The sequence below is a fragment of the Lissotriton vulgaris genome, chromosome 5, assembly GCF_964263255.1.
Source record: "Lissotriton vulgaris chromosome 5, aLisVul1.2, whole genome shotgun sequence".
Taxonomy (NCBI): Eukaryota; Metazoa; Chordata; class Amphibia; order Caudata; family Salamandridae; genus Lissotriton; species Lissotriton vulgaris.
The window spans coordinates 1,123,857,697-1,123,872,159 of NC_141693.1; the positions used below are offsets into that span (position 1 = coordinate 1,123,857,697).

General features: G+C 49.9%; 1 protein-coding gene across 1 annotated transcript in view; it reads left to right on the forward strand.

Annotated features, from left to right (window-relative positions):
* The window catches only part of ACSL5 (acyl-CoA synthetase long chain family member 5), a 242,869-nt gene that overhangs the window by 167,259 nt on the left and 61,147 nt on the right, over positions 1–14,463 (forward strand). The window lies entirely within an intron of this gene.

The following is a 14,463-nucleotide window of genomic DNA, read 5'->3' on the forward strand; positions in this document are numbered from 1 at the left end:
GTGAATTAGTGTGCCTGACACTCCTCTGGCCAATGTGGGGGCTTCCATTTGCTCTCGGTAAAGTTCTCAAATGTTTTTCCTTTCCTGTGCCATGATTTTTAATCTGAGAGCAATTTATTTACTGCAGTCATGTGCGTCTGTTGAAATACTACCACTTCCTCAGTATACACTGCACACTGATCATGTAACATAAGTTCTAACTAAAGTTGGGCCAATGAATTTTGACGTCAAGACTGAAGCCTCGGGGAGGAGCTTCGCTGCCAACCAAGATGGCCGCGTGAGCTCGGAGCTCCGAAGACCTCCCGATCTCCCGAATTAATCCTGCTATCTATCCTGTCCCACGATAGTGGGAATCGGTTGCTGAGCCGGGCCTGATGCGGCTCCCGCTCTCGGATTGAAAATCGGACATTCCTAGCCTCAGTTGTGTCGACGGTCCCGGAGGCTCCTCCCGCACCGCTTGTGCCAGGGTGGATCGTAGCGGTGTCCATACGGAGTTCCTCCCTGCCAGTGCTTCTCCTGCCCGAGGGGTGCACCTGAGCTCCGATCGCCTTGCTGGCTGATCCTGATTTTGGACCCCGAAATCCGTACTGTGTGCACTGGTAATACCCCGCTGGACTCTCTCGCCCCCGGTGTCCCCCCCCCTGTCCCGTGGTTGCCAACATGGCGGGCAAGGGTGGCTCGGATGCGGGCAAGACTCAACGGATCAATCGGAAGCCGTCCCAATCCCAGTCTACTATTCCCGAGCGCTTCTCCCAGTCTAAGGGATCGCCGGTACAGGTGGTTCGAACAAAAGACCCGAGGAGGGATGAGTCGCCGGACGATTCCGAAATAACACTCAGGGACGTCATGGGTGCGATATCGGGGGTGAGGACGGAGGTGCACACACTTCGCGAGGAGCTATCCAGCAAGGTCGACTCCCTGAAAATCGAACTGAATCTCATCAGGACGGACCTTGGGAAAACTAACGACCGGGTGAAATCTTTGGGCCTTAAGACATCCAGCCTGGTCACAGATGTCTCGGACATCCAGACGGAGGTGCGCACTTTGAAACAGGCTAATGGCGTACTGGCGCGTCGGCTGGATGAATTTGAAGGCCGCGCGCGTCGCCAAAATGTCCGCATCACCGGAGTGCCGGAAAAGGCCGAGGAGGACTCTGCTGAACTCTTTGTGGAAGAACTGGTGGTCAAGAACCTGCAACCGGGGGGCCTGAGCAAGTTCTTCTCGGTAGAGAGGGCCCACAGGATTCCTGGTGGGCCGCCCAAATCGGGAGCAACCCCGCGCCCCATCATTGCGAGGCTGTTCAACTATAGAGACAGAGATGCTATTCTACAGGCTTCGAGGACCGCGGGCCCTCTCCATTTTCAGAACTCGGAAGTGAACTTTTTCCCGGACTTCACCCAGGCCGTTCAGAAACAGCGGCAGAGCTTCGCCGGGGTGAAGCGGAGACTCAGGGAAATGGGCCTACGGTACTCAATGCTATATCCTGCTAAGCTTCGCATTGAGCGCGACCACCGGACTTTCTTCTTCGACTTTCCTGACGACGCGGGACACTGGCTCGACACCCTACCCCAGGAACGACCTGAATCAACCGACCGGACGGAGGAAGCCACCGGAGGAGCGGCTGCACAGGAATGATTTCTTGACTATTTATCTCCCGAGAACTGGGAAGCCGTGAGGTGCTTCGACTTTAGACATTGATGTGTACATTGACTCATTTTGTTATTGATATGGGGGGTGACGGGAGGGGATGGGATGCCTCCTTTCTCCTTTGTGGGCTTTTTGTAGGTTAGTTTAGGGGCGACAGGCACACTGCTAGTTGGGGTGGATTTTAGTCTGATGCAGGGGTGCAGGGTGGGGGGTAGTTGGGATGTGTGGTTTTGTATTTTCTCTTTGTCTAATTTTTTCTCCTGGCTGAGGAATTCTTGTTACGTTGTATCGCTGAACTGGGCGCTGATGTGGGGGGTGAGGGGGGGGACGCGGAGAGTCCTTGACGATGGGGGGTAAACTGCTTCATTTGCTGAGCTGGAATGTTAACGGGTTGGGAGATCGTATCAAGAGGGGTGTAGTGTTGCAAATGATTAAACGGTGCTCTCCAGACATAGTATTTCTACAGGAGACCCACTTGGTGGGTCATGCATGTAAGGCCTTGAATAGACGGGGTTACAAAATGGTGGCTCACGCAGGCTTCTCCTCGGGCTCTAGGGGGGTGGGCATATTGGTGCGCGCGTCCCTTCCGTTGGAGGTGGAGTCTGTGCTGGCTGATGATAGAGGCAGATACGTGGCTTTGGTGGGTAGATGGGAGGGCCGCACGCTAGTTTTGGTTTCGGTTTACGTACCCCCGGGGTTGCAGGAGACCACATTCAGGGACTTGGGGGGCGCCATTTTGGGTCTTCCCGAGGGATTGTTATTGGTGGGTGGGGATTTCAATTCAGTTGTCTCAGGGGAACTGGACCGTTTTCCTCCCAGGGATCTTCGCCCTTCCCAGTCTTGGATGCCTGACTTTGTATGTTCCATGGGGATGGTTGATTGTTGGCGTTTGCTCCACCCTACACAGCGACAGTACTCCTTTCTCTCGGGTGCTCACGGTAGCTTCTCCAGGCTGGACTACGTCCTGGCCCCGGCGGCCCAGGCGCAGTCCGTTTCCACCGCGCGCCTCCTGGCCCGGGGTATCTCGGACCACTCCCCGGTTTGGATCTCGTTTGACTTCCAGGTCCCGGCGTCCTCGCGGGTAGCCCCCATTAACCCGTGGTATTTTCGCGATCCGAAAACCCGATCTCTCCTGGTCAAGGCTATAGACCGGTACTTTGTTGAGAATACTGGCTCCGTGGCCTCGGCCGTCTCCTTATGGGAGGCCTTTAAAACTGTTCTTCGTGGCGAGGCCTTCTCCCTGATTGCGGAGGCACGCCGCCGCCGCGATGAGGACGTGGTGCGGCTGGAGTCTGACCTTGCAGACCTGAACGCTCAGCTGGAGCTGGGCCCGTCACCCGATTTGGTCCATGCCCTCTCGCTTAAGCAATCCGAACTCCGGGCCACCGCTACTGATGCAGCGAAGGCCTTAAGCAGGGAACAGCAGGGAAGGATCTACGATTCCGGTGATAAGGCTGGGAAGCTCTTGGCCTGGTTGGATAAGCGGGAATTGGCGTCCCGGGTGGTCCCGGAGTTGGTGGGAGAGGACGGCTTGACCTTGACGGACCCGGCGGCTATAGCCGGGTCCTTCGCTGAATATTTCGAAGGGGTATACACCTCCGCTACCTCTCTCCCGGAATCCGCTTCGGCCTCCTATCTGGAAGATATTGACCTCCCCTGCCTATCTGATCTTGACCGGGAGGACATGGACCGAGACCTGTCTGATGACGAAGTTGCCCTGGCGATTCGCTCGTTACGATCCGGTAAAGCGCCGGGACCGAATGGTATCCCGGTGGAATTGTACAAGCTAAGGGCTGACGCGCTGGCTGCACCGCTGCGCAAAATGTTCCTCGAGGCCCGTGAGCGGGGGGAACTCCCCCCAGACCAGAGACTCGCCACCATAGTGGTGATCCACAAAGAAGGGAAGCTGCGGGACCTGCCCCGGTCTTACAGACCCATCTCACTGTTAAATGCTGAACCCAAGATCTTAGCAAAACTGTTAGCCAACCGGCTAGTGGGCGTGATCACGGACCTGGTACATCCGGATCAGTCCGGGTTCATCCCGCACCGGAATACGGCGCTTAACCTGAGGAGACTCCACGCAGTTCTGGCACGTGCCCACTTGCTTCGCGACCCGGCGGTACTGGCTTCCCTTGACGCTACCATGGCTTTCGACTCCCTTGAGTGGAATTACTTGTGGGCTGTCCTAGCTAAGTTGGGCTTCGGGCCTTCCTACATTGGATGGGTCCGACTGTTATATTCCGCACCGCTGGCTAATGTCGCCGTTAACGGTAGACTTTCGGCTTCCTTTGCGCTGCACAGAGGTACCAGACAGGGCTGCCCGCTTTCACCGCTCCTGTTTGCGCTAGCGCTGGAGCCCCTGGCGGCAAGGATTAGAACGCACCCCGATGTTTCCGGGATTACGTGGTCGCCTGGCTTCGAGGATCGAGTGTCGCTTTACGCGGACGACATCCTCCTTTACCTTACCTCTCCTTGTCGCTCGCTCATCGTGGTTTTTGACCTGCTGGGAGTCTTTGGGTCGTTTTCGGGGTTGGTGATCAATTGGTCCAAATCCTCACTATATACGGTGTGTGGGGACACCCCGCGCCTCCCCCGTGGGTGCTCGATTCAGGTAGCCCAACAGGGCTTCCGGTACTTGGGCATCTACGTGTCGCTGGACCCTCGTGCCCGCTACACACGCAATCTTTTGCCACCGCTAGAGCGCCTAAAGAGGGATGTCGAGATTTGGAAAAAACTGCCTATCTCCTTGATGGGCAGGGCGGCACTGTTTAAGATGATGGCGCTGCCCCGCTTCCTATATGCCCTGCAGAACTCACAGGACCCGGTCCCTGCCAGGTATTTTGGCGAGATCGAATCCCTGCAGCGAGCACTGCTGTGGGATGGACGGCCGAGAATATCGTTGTCCAAACTGACCATTCCCTGCTATGACGGTGGTATAGCACTACCGGATATGCGGAGGTACTACTGGGCGTCCCAGCTCGCGGCGGTCAACCATGGCTTCTATGGCCCGGCGGTTAGTCCGGGCTACGCTATGGATCGATGGCTAGTAGGTGATGGCAATTACTACAGAGCTCTCTACTCCAAGTCGTTGGACCGTCGATTAACGGGCCCCACCAGAACGATGGTACATGTATGGCGCACGGTGACGGACACCCTTGGCTGGAAGGATAAGATCACTTTGGCCACTCCCCTGTATGATTCTGATGTGCTGGGGAAATTGTGGAAGACCAAAGGTTTTGACCGGTGGGACACCATAGGCATATCTAAAGTTGGTGACATGGTTGTGCGGGGCAGCATCAAGTCGTTTGCCTCGTTGCAACACGAGTACCAGCTGGCGCCGACGGAATTTTTCCGACACGCCCAGCTTAGCCACGCCCTCTCCCCTCACGTCACTGACGGCGGTGCCATCCCTGAGTCTTCGCCCCTGGAGGATCGGGTACTGGACGGCCATATGCCGGACAGTGCCATTTCCTTGACTTACAAGAAACTGATCAACGTGAGGGTGGACTTGCTTGAACGATTGCGGATGCACTGGGTGAATGACGGTATAGAAATGGATGATGAGGAATGGCAGTCGGCGGCCTCTTCCCCCAGGGAGGTGGCCATATCGGCGAGATTACGTCTGGTCCAGCTGAAAATCCTCCACAGGGTGTATGTTACCGGCCCCAGGCTCATCCATATGGGGCTTTCTACGGATGGCCTGTGTCGGCGGGGTTGTGGTATGCTTGCCTCCTTCCTGCACATTATCTGGGAGTGTCCTGGTGTGGCCCGGTACTGGAGGCGAGTGCATGAGGTGATGGAGGAGGTGACGGGTGTGGCCCTACCAGCCGAGGCTCGACGTTGCCTCCTCAATGTGTGGTGTCCGAATGACTACAGTGTAGCCCAGACCCGATGGGTAACCTTAGGTAATATGGTGGCCAAGAGGGACATTGCCCAGAAATGGGGCGCGCCCGCACCCCCGTCCCTTAGCCTCTGGAAGAACAGTATGGACTGGTGCATGGTGCGGGAGAAAACGGTGTATGTGGCCAGGGGCAAGCCCAGAATGTGGAGATCAGTGTGGGGAGCCTGGAACTCTTATCGGGGCGATTTATGTGAACCCCCGCCTGAACCGGAAGTGGACGTCCAGCCCTCCCCATAGAATGCTACCCTTCCCGTGATTCCAGACAGGTCATCCTGAAATGGGAACCCCCCCCGTACTTTCGTACTGCAAGTGTATCCTTGAGTTGAGTTGGATGTGCGGCCCCCGGCCCCCTCCCACTGTGCCCCTTTACTATGCTTGCTCTGTCCTCGGCCAATTCTTTCTTTACTTTTTCTTCTTCCTAACTTTTTTGTGCCTCGGCACTTCGTTTCTGGTGGCCTTTCGGGGCCCTTTTCTCTTTTATGGTTTCTAAGTTGTTCCCTATTGAAAATTAAACCTGACTGCTTCTGCGTGCTGTTTTGTACATGACTCTATATGCCACCTTAATGCTGCCTGGCCTCCGGGATGTACGGCTGAATAGCGGTGTACTTCTTCTACAAATAAAGGTTTTTCAAAAAAAAAAAAAAAAAAAAAAAAGACTGAAGCCTCTCCGCCAGCCTTAGCCCCAAAGAAAGCAACACACACTATTCACTATCCACCACAAAATATGTTTTGCACTGTAAAGGTGCACTTTTCAATTGTAAACACTGCTTTGCACCACATTTCATGAAGGGGGAGTTACTGGGAAGGATCATCGTAAACACCTGTATCTGTAGTGTCATTTGAGTTTGTAATAACGGAACCATTGTGGCTCCTGATGGACTCCATAGAACTGTGACGTAAGCATTAGAGTGTAGTGAAGTGAATGCAGATTTGGAATGTTGAGTTCGCAGTCATTGACGAGTACCCGGGCTGGGTAGGCTGTTACAATATCTACCAAGATAGCCAAACTGGGCTTGTCATTGATAAAGAACACCTACTTCAAGCAGGTGCAAACAAGGGGAAATATATTCATCCCACCAAAAAAACAAAATATTGCATGTGTGCTGCAGTGTACTGCACACATCCAATTTGTGGGACCCTTCTCAGTTTGTCCGCAAATAGCATTTTGTAATAGAAAATTATGCTTTCAGTACAAATTCTATCATAGTTAGGGCCCATTCACCACTGCACAATGCTACAAGTCTATACTTAGCGCTTGACAGGCTACTTAGAGCACCATTCGTAGAGTATTTTCATGATGTGCTAGGACAGTAGGTGTATATAAGTAATGCACATGACTAAATAAACAGTTGTAAATTACATCATGCATTTTGTACACTTGCTTAAGTCCAAATTGTTTGAGAACAATAATAGCTCTCATGGAAGAGGGCATGCATAGGTGTAAACTATGCTTGTCCAACAGTACACCTGGTTACAAAACTTCTTGAAACTCCAGGGGGAAGAGGATTGTAAGTGCTACAACAATGGGTACACAAAAACTTGGTGAAGAGCAACATCCACTAGAAAATGAAAGACTGCTTAGAAAGGTTCTTAGCAAATTTTTCGGTACCATGATCAATGTACACTCTCAGGAAGTGCTAAGTGAAGTTAAAGGGTTTAAAAAAATATTTTTCTTTCCTTTACTGTAAATATATTTACACCCCTCTTCCTTCATTCACAATGTGCTTTTGTATTTACTTATGCCTACTACCCTTCCAGGTCTCTCCAGACATCTATATCATCTATGTCCTGGGTTTTTCTTAAAATCTGACTCCAGATGTAATACATCTCCTTGGAGCCAGCCTTGAGGTCTCGACGACTGGTGTTTCTTGTCCTTCCTATTTTCCTTTTCACTTGAGGGAGGGGAAGTTGAGGGCTTGCCTAATGGAGTTTGATTTGCACTTTGTGGCGAGTGCGACCTATCCATCTCCAGCCTTGTTTCATGATTTAATCATGAACAGGGAGTTGGAAGTCTCCTGCCATAGGTCGTTGTTGCTCATGGTCTTTGGCCAGTGGTTTTGGAGGATTTTCCTAAGACAGGGGTTGATGAAGGTCTGGACTTTGTTGCTGTGGGTCCTCCAAGATTCTACTCCATACAGGATGACCGATTTTATGTTGGTGTTAAAAAGCCTGATCTTGGTTTGTAGTTTTACGTCCTTAGAGCCCCACATCTTTAGCTGAATATAGGCAGCCCTTGCGTTGCCAATTCTTGTCTTTATATTGGCGTCTGTGCCACCCTGCTTGTTTTTGACACTGCCCAGGTAGGTGAAGGCATCAACCTCTTCCAGTACATGGCCTGCAAGAGTGACTGCAGTTGTGATGGATGTGTTAACCTTCACCATGGCTGGACTGGCCGTACCGGGCATCAAGTGTTTCCCCGGGAGGCCGGTTTTGTTACTGGGGGATGTTTTTGTAGCAGTGCATCAGTTTTGAAAGCACGCGCTGCAGAGTTCTTGTATATCCAGCGGTTTTCAGACAACAATAAAAGTGTCAAGGTAACTCTGGTTAGTAATGTACCTGCTGGAGAGAGATCAGAGTTATGTCTAGTGGCAGTTTTTGACTCATCTAAGTTAGCGGAGAGGGTTAAAATGCCTTCTGCAAAGGAAGTGTACCATCCAGATCACACACTAAACAGCATAAGTGTGTTACTGCTTTTGTCACAGAGACCCTTTTGTTACTGTGCAGTTCATATGTTGTATTCATAGTCTATGACAGTGAGCTATGAAGTGTCATCAAAGAGCTGAGTGCAAACTGCATGGTACAGGTCAGAAAGTTATGTTTCTTTCTGAGTCTTTCATTATCCTATTGTTGTTAAAAAAGGGTTTGTTTGGGTATTTATTTAGTTTATTTTGATAGTTTTTAATACGGCAAGCATGATCCTTGTGGGTTTTAGAGCGCTATACAGATTTGCAGCAAGCAGTCATAAAAACAGTAACGTGAAATTCAGCAACAACCAAATATCATAGTTCAATCATTAATGATACAATGTCATAGTTCAGACCACTGCAAGTACCAGGCAGTGTTGAGAAGCAGGGGGTTAAAGTCGGTACTGTTAGGAAGAGTGTACTAGGTAGCCAGAGATAAGTAGTAATTTGAGCGACCGAGGAAACTGGAATCTTGGGATCTTGGGTAGAAATGTGTTCATAAGTAGTCCTTTGACTTCTTTCTTGAAGGATATGATTGAGAGATTTGTTCTGATTTCAGGAGGTAATGCATTCCAAATTCTTGGAGCAGTCCCAGAGAAGGCATGGTTGTAGGTTTTCTTCTTGTGGAATCTCTGAGGTTTCAGAAAAAAAGGTGTTGGAGTTTCTGGATGATCTGGAATCGCCAGAGAGTTTGAGCATGTGAACGAGATAACTAGGGGTATTTTGGTGGAAGGCGGTATGCATCATGCAGGCAATTGTTTCTGTATTCTTGCTTGTTAAGGGAGTCGGTTGAGGGATTTGAGATCCAGGGTGATGTGGTTGTATCTCTTTGAGCCAGTGATGAGTCTAGCAGCAGAGTTGAGAGAATCCCTTCGAGGAATACCCTAGTCCAACAAGGGAATCACTAGGGCTTCTACTGCATGCTTGAAGTCATTTGGGGGGAGGAAAGGTTTTATTTTTCTCAAAATACTCATTTGGTGATTTGCTTCTTTGGTGGCGGTACTGATGTGCTTCTGCATGTTGATATTCTTGTCAAGAGTTACACCCTGTAATTTTGAGGGCCATTGATTTGTGGAATGCAGTTGAGGGCTGTAAGCTGTTTCAATCATTTTTCAATGACTTGTGCCTGGTTGGGAGAAGCGATTAGTCGGAGCTCATGTTTTTGAGCATTTAGTTTGAGGTAATTGGTTGCTAGGAAGGTTTTGAGTTTTCATTAATTGTTGTGTTGATGGAACTGATATCTTCTCGGGCGGAGACTTTTAGGTATAGCTGGGTGTCTTCGGAGTACATGTGATAATGGATGTATGGATATTGGAAATAGGTAGGAAATTGTTGAGATCAGTTTGGTCCGCTTTTGTTTTTTTCACGATGGGGGTAACTTGACGGGACTTTAGACAGTCAGGGATGGAGCTTTGAAGGAGGTAGGGATTAACAATTGTTACTTCCAAAAAACAATCTTGGTCCAGATTAGGTGTACTGCAGGTAAGATTTCCTTGAAGAATTTAGAGGGAAGAAGGTCATTGAAATGGTTTGAGGGTTTCAGTTTAATTAAGATTTTATGAATGGTGTCTTCATCAAAGATTCTGAAAGAGTTCCACGAGGCATTGTTTTGGGGAAAATGCCCAGGAGAACATGCTGGAATGGTAGGCATGGGATCAGAGGGGCAGGGTGGCCTTGGAACACTGTTCCAAGGCCATCTGCAGATTACTTCTCATGCTTTCTGCCTTCTACAGAAATAAGGAGGCAAATTCCTTACAATTTGGTAGTGAATTGGATCGCACCAGTGACGGATTGGGTGCGCAGTTTGATTGTGCTTTTATGAGAACAAACAGTTTTTTGGGTTGGCTACTGACTTGATCTAGTTGGTGTCTGAACTTCTCAATAGTAAAGCCAACCCTTAATCAAATTAAATCAAACAGTATTTATAGAGCATGGCTATTCACCCCTGAGGGTATCCAGGCTCTGAGATCTCGCTGGGTTCAGTTGAAGAGCTAGGTCTTGAGTCTCCTTCTGAATTCAGCGAGAGAGAGAGAGATGATCGTAGGTGGAGGAGGAAGGTAATTCTTGGACTTGGTGACGAGGTAGATGAAGGAAAGACCTCCACTGTAGCTTTGGTGAATGCAGAGAGTGTGTGCAAGGGCATCTGAGGACAGGTGTCTGGCAGGCTGTTGGAAGTTCAGGTGGTGGTTGATGAGCTGGACCATTGTTGTGGAGGGCCTTGTAGGCATTTGCCAGCATCTTGAACTGGCATCTCTTCTGGATGGGGAGCCAGTGGAGGTTCCTAAGTTGGGAGGGTGTCGCGGATCCATTTGGGGAGGTTGAGGGTGAGTCTGGTCGCTGCGTTCTGGAGTCTCTTGAGGAGATGGGTGGGGATTCATGTGAAGAGCACGTTTCCGTAGTCCAACCGGCTGGTGACAACTTAAGGGCTTAAGTGACATTGTTCCTGGTGTTAACAGAGATCCATCTGAAGAACTTTGGGAGCATGCAGAGGCCGTGGAAGCAGGCTGAGGAGAATGCATTGATCTGCCTTTTCAAGGTGAGTTTGCTTTCCTGGATGATGCTGAGGTTGCGGTTGTGGTCTGTTGGTGTGGTCATGAGTCTGAGTTCTGCAGGTCACCAGGTGCCGTCCCCCGGGGAGGTGTTGGAGTGAGTGGATGAGTTGGGTGTTGTCTGCGTCGGATATGATGTTGACTCTGTGGGTACTGACAACATCGGCCCGGGCTGTCATGTAGATGTTGAACAGGGTAGGGCTGATGGATAGCCTTGAGGGGAGCTGCAGATGATGCTTTTGGGTTCTGAGGTGAAGGGTGGTAGGCCAATTCTCTGGGTGTGTCCTGTAGGGAAGGATACGATCCAATTGAGGGTGTCTCCCTGGATCCGGATGTAGTGAAGTCTTTGGATGAGAGGTTGGTAGGATATGGTGTTGATCACAGCTGAGAGGTCGGAGAGGATCAGGGCTGCAGTTTCACCCCGGTCGAGGAGGGTTCTGATGTCATCAGTGGTAGCGATCAGTTCGGTTTCGTGCTGTGGTTGGTGTGGAAACCGCATTAGGAGGTGTCCAGAAGGTCGTTTCTTACTAGGTGTTTGGTGATCTGGCGGTTAATAATTGTGTTACGTTCTGAAATTGTGCTTTTCCAGACCAAGAACTCTTAAAAAATACCTACTAGTATGAATGACATGAATCCTACATCGTGTAGTTAACTTTGTCTTATGTAAAGATTTCTATGCACTGATTTACACATGTATGATTCATTGTCTCTGTATTTGTGTTTTAGGTAAAGTGCTCCTACACCTTACACTGTATGAGAGACACTATAAAACCAAATGAAATACATGTGAGAGAAGGACGCTATGGAGGGATGAGGGTCAGTGGTAGAGGGTAATATTCAGGGAATGATTGAAGAGTGCCAGCAAAGATTGTTATATCCAGGTGCACTGTAAGTCCATCATTTGCCCAGCTCAAAAAGCTAATCCAATTGAATATATAATGAAATATGTGTTGTAGAATGCATCATTTTTGCACACATTTTCTTAGGGGGAGAACACCCCAAACCCTCCTTGCAGTGGTAAGATTCACTCGCTGCACACACTATGCACTGTACTGGGGCTGGTCTGACAAACTTTTACAGGGATGCTTTGGGTTCCCAGTCTGGCCCTTGCATTCGGGATCTTGGTTTCTCCCCTGTGGATGTTGAAACCAAATTGTGCTGATCTGGCTGCCACTTTGTCGGTCTTCTCTTGCATCTGCCGATGGATATGGGAGAGGAGGGCCATGTTGTATGCAAAGTCCAGGTCATCGAGTTGCATCCAAGGTGTCCCTGGATCCAATTTCTTTTCTTTGCTGTGGATGTCTTCATGATCCAATCTATGGCCGACAGGAAGAGAAAAGGCGAGACAAACAACCTTGGCGGACTCCTGTCCCCACGTTGGAGGCTTCCGTTGTGTGTTCTCCACGGCCTATCATGTAGGTCATTCCCTCTTAAGAGTTTTTGATGATTCTTATGAGTTTATCTGGTGCACCGTCGGGTCAAAGTAGTATCCAAAGGGTCTCTGTATCCACGTTATCAAATGCCTTCTCATAGTCAATGAAGTTGACATAGATCGCGGAGTTCCATTCGTCGGCTGCTCAATGATGATGGGCAGTGTTGCAATCTTGTCTGTGCTGGATCTATCTTTGTGGAAGCCAGCTTGCTGGTCTCGTAACTGAGCATTTACTTGTTCCTTCATTCTGTTCAGGATGACTCTGTTGAACACTTGCCTGAGGTTGACAGAAGATTAATACCTCTGCAGTTTGCGCAGTTATTAAGGTTACCTTTCTTTGTGATCTTGATAAGAAATCCCTCATTAAATATGATGGTACCTTTTCCTGTTCCCAGATCCTTCCAAACATGAAGTAGAGCATGTCTACTGATGTTTCATTGTCTGCATTAAAAGCCTATGCAGGAATGTTACAAAAAACAATTTGATGGACAGAATGTAGATCAATGTCTTACATTCACCCCAGTACAAGGATCTGGGCCTAAATCCATCGTTTTTTGCACTCCACACCACCCTGGGTCAGATAATGGCTTTATGCAAATCAGCTCTGACCCTGTGCCCCATGGGAACAGACCAGTCCGAACTACAACAGCCATATCTTTCCCAGACCGGAATCAAGCATCCGAGGACCGGACCGGTTTCGAGGTAACACCTCTCATCAGCCCGGCTAGCTTGACTCCAGTGGTGTGGAGGCTCTGGGACCCACGTCTGAGCTACCCCAGTACACTCAGGGAGAAAATTACAAAAAACAATTTGATGGACAGAATGTAGATCAATGTCTTACATTCACCCCAGTACAAGGATCTGGGCCTAAATCCATCGTTTTTTGCACTCCACACCACCCTGGGTCAGATAATGGCTTTATGCAAATCAGCTCTGACCCTGTGCCCCATGGGAACAGACCAGTCCGAACTACAACAGCCATATCTTTCCCAGACCGGAATCAAGCATCCGAGGACCGGACCGGTTTCGAGGTAACACCTCTCATCAGCCCGGCTAGCTTGACTCCAGTGGTGTGGAGGCTCTGGGACCCACGTCTGAGCTACCCCAGTACACTCAGGGAGAAAATTACAAAAAACAATTTGATGGACAGAATGTAGATCAATGTCTTACATCCACCCCAGTACAAGGATCTGGGCCTAAATCCATCGTTTTTTGCACTCCACACCACCCTGGGTCAGATAATGGCTTTATGCAAATCAGCTCTGACCCTGTGCCCCATAGGAACAGACCAGTCCGAACTACAACAGCCATATCTTTCCCAGACCGGAATCAAGCATCCGAGGACCGGACCGGTTTCGAGGTAACACCTCTCATCAGCCCGGCTAGCTTGACTCCAGTGGTGTGGAGGCTCTGGGACCCACGTCTGAGCTACCCCAGTACACTCAGGGAGAAAATTACAAAAAACAATTTGATGGACAGAATGTAGATCAATGTCTTACATTCACCCCAGTACAAGGATCTGGGCCTAAATCCATCGTTTTTTGCACTCCACACCACCCTGGGTCAGATAATGGCTTTATGCAAATCAGCTCTGACCCTGTGCCCCATGGGAACAGACCAGTCCGAACTACAACAGCCATATCTTTCCCAGATCGGAATCAAGCATCCGAGGACCGGACCGGTTTCGAGGTAACACCTCTCATCAGCCCGACTAGCTTGACTCCAGTGGTGTGGAGGCTCTGGGACCCTCGTCTGAGCTGCCCCAGTACACTCGGGGAGAAAATTACAAAAAACACACTTGGAGTCAAGCTAGCCCGGCTGATGAGAGGTGTTACCTCGAAACCGGTCCGGTCCTCGGATGCTTGATTCCGTTCTGGGAAGGACATGGCTTTTGTAGTTCGGACTGGACTGTTCCCATGGGGCAACAGGGTCAGAGCTGATTTGCATATCGCCATTGTCTAACCCAGGGTGGTGTGGAGTGCAAAAAAACGATGGATTTAGGCCCAGATCCTTGTACTGGGGTGAATGTAAGACATTGATCTACATTCTGTCCATCAAATTGTTTTTTGTAATTTTCTCCCTGAGTGTACTGGGGTAGCTCAGACGTGGGTCGATGGATTTGGGCCCAGATCTTTTGACTGGGGGAATGTGTGGCATTGATCCACATTCGGTCCATCACTTGTTGTTTTTGCAATTGCCGCCCTAAGTGCGCTGGGGATGCCCAGACGTGGGTCCCAGGCACTCCACACC